Raw genomic sequence first — 2,907 nt, forward strand, 5'->3', positions numbered from 1 at the left:
GCTGTTCCCTCGCTAATCCGGAAACTCCTCTATTATTAACTTGAACTTGAACGGAGGTTTCCTTAGCGAGATGATGAGCGTGACGATTGCACAGCCGGTAGGAAGCACAAATCGTTGTGGTGTTGATTTTTATCTTCAAATAACTCTTCGCCAAATGTAAAGTAGATATCCTGGCATTAAAACATGAAATTAATCCAATGTAGACCGAAGTAGGTAGATCTTGAAGCTTTATTCAAGAGAACATCAACACAGCACTGGAGTGCGTCCTCCCTATCTGAAGTACGAACGGCAACTGTCCGCTGATACCGTTCATAGTTCAGAAAGGAGATTAGACGCACGGGAATGCATCTTCGAGAGATGCTCATTTTGAATAACATCAGACAGCATGCGTGTGTAACCTCACCACGCGCATGCAAGTTACAAACCACGAGCTCTACAAACAACACGAGTTCATTACACATATAAACACATGTGAAGTATATTACACCCAGTTGTCCTCTCCCTCAGCTGTCACAACAGGAAACGCGGATGGGAGCTTCTCAACACTGCAATCGGCCACAATCAGCCTCCGATCACCCAAGGGGAGCCGGGGTAGGCACCAGGTCATCCTCTTCCTCTGCTGCAGCGATGGCACCAGCATGAACTCCGCTTCCGGGGGTGGCGCCCCAGACGCCAGCAGAGGTCCGATGCTTGTCCTCCTCCGCTAGACGACGGGAACCGAGGTTGGCACCCGGTCGTCCTTTCTGGTTGATGCATCAACGGCAGTTGAACCTTGTGGAGCCCACGGGCAGGGCTTCATCGTGCACTCGGGCAAGGCTTCGCCTTAACAACAGGTATCACTTCGACACAAAAAACGTGTGGAGCCGCTGCTTCTCCCTGCTCCACGATGATAGGAGCTTACCTGGGGGAGCGGCGCTTATATCCCCCCCCCCCCCGAGTCTTTCCCGCCTTGCTGGCGGGTTCCCCCATTGGGAAGTTTGTACCCTGCTCGGATTGGCGGGGGGGGGCGGCGCCTTCTTGGCGGCCGCTGTGGGAGGCTTCTCCCGCTTCTGGGCACCTCAGCGCATCAAAAAACAGTTTGTTCCGAGGCTCGGTGTCGGTTATGGCGCCGTCCCTCGAGGCCCCCTTCGGGGGCAGCCTCTGCAAAAAACACCTGGCGGCTTGAGGCCTCTAGTCACATCTCTCTGCTGCTGGTCCAACACAAGCCGCAAATGTGCCTGTCATAAGTACATAAAGGGCATTTACAGGTCACAGCTGAGGGAGTTATTGCAGCTTGTCATTGGAACAGGGGTGACGGTACCATGCTCTGCTGTGCAGTCACTTAATACCTGCCAATCCTCCGACCCAACACATCCAGCCCATACTCGGCGACACCATCTACACATTCTTAGGTTTCTCGCGTCGTCATTGGAGACACTAAGAGGCATCTTTCAATCCTCGTTCAAAAAATGGTAAACATTGTCAAATGGGCAAATCAGACTTGACCTTCATAAAACGCAGAAGGTCACAAATAAATGTGTTTTACTGCGTCGCGTTTTCCATATTTGTATTGCAGAAGAATATATCAGAGTGTGTACACATTCACGTTCAGAAATAGATTGCAAAATATATCGCTGCACTAGTGGGATTCGAACACACGCACGCAGGGTGACGAAATCTTTCAAACCACCCGACCACAACAGTTTACGGTCACCTCAGTTTGACTTTCTGTACACCCACCTTACAAGCTAGTGCATGTGCTGTAATATAGAATAAACTAGTGAAGTGTAGGGCTCAGCTTTTATTTTCCGCGTTACTTTGTGCTTAAGCAAATAAATGAGTTAATACAAAATTCGTAATACGACAGCAGGTATGTTTTTTTTTTTATTTCGCAGTTTTCCATAGCGGGGACTCGACCTCTCGGTTCTTTCGAGTGGGAGAAAGCATTAAACATGCATTATGGGAGGTGGTATTGCTATAACGTTCCTCGGACTCAGTTACTTAGATGAAAGGGAAAGCCTGAAATCTCTGCAAATAATGACAAAACTGCAATGTAACGACGAGGGTGGGATTCGAACCCACGCGTGCAGAGCACAATGGATTAGCAGTCCATCGCCTTAACCACTCGGCCACCTCGTCTGCTACGTGAGATGCACACGTGACATAATCGTGTTCAGAATGCAGCCATCTACTATCTACAGAATTATTGCTGTTTTATAATTTGATATAGTTTTGAGTAATCTTCGGGTTTGAAGATTCTCACTGAAAACTCATGTCACAAAATGAATCTGATCCCTTCAAAGTGGTCAGAGTCCTACTGGTGTTTTACGCTTCATTACCGGAAGAACACCGAGCAGTGTGCAGACCAGGGCTAGGCTTGCACCATTTACCCTGCTACAGTTATAGATTTTCCTTTCACAAACTATTGTACTCCGCGAGTTTAGTGCAATTGTAAGGCTGGTACTTCAGAAAGGATGATGAACTGGGGCGTTTCAATCATGTGTGCTTGCATTACAAGCAATAGCTTAAAAAAACAAGCATTTGCAATGCAACAGGTCTTACATTGGCGAGAGTTTGAACTATTGGCATTGTAAATGGCAATGCCTTTCATTTATGGGTTTTGAAAACCTACAAGCGGTTTGTAAACACGCAATTTGTACTTATAGTCCTTGCTTACGAGAAACGCACTTTGTACTTATAGTCCTTGCTTACAACAAGCAAGGCTGGCAGTAAAAGAGGCACAGTTACTGCCAGCCTGGCTTCTCTTAAGCAATGACTATAAGTACAAAGTGCGTGTTTACGCACCACTTGCAGGTTTTTAACACACATAAATAAAAGTAATTATCATTTACAATGCCAATATTTTAAACTCTCGCAAATGCGAGACCTATTGCATTGCTAATGCTTGTTTAATACTTTTTACAGGAC

At 46.8% G+C, this 2,907-nt stretch overlaps 1 non-coding gene across 1 annotated transcript; it reads right to left on the bottom strand.

Annotated features, from left to right (window-relative positions):
* Positions 1 to 2,036: 2,036 nt before the first annotated feature.
* TRNAS-GCU (transfer RNA serine (anticodon GCU)) lies at positions 2,037 to 2,118 on the bottom strand. Its single transcript has one exon. It is a non-coding gene; the product is annotated as a tRNA-Ser (tRNA).
* Positions 2,119 to 2,907: the final 789 nt, after the last annotated feature.

The sequence above is a fragment of the Triturus cristatus genome, chromosome 12 (genome assembly GCF_964204655.1).
Source record: "Triturus cristatus chromosome 12, aTriCri1.1, whole genome shotgun sequence".
Lineage (NCBI taxonomy): Eukaryota > Metazoa > Chordata > Amphibia > Caudata > Salamandridae > Triturus > Triturus cristatus.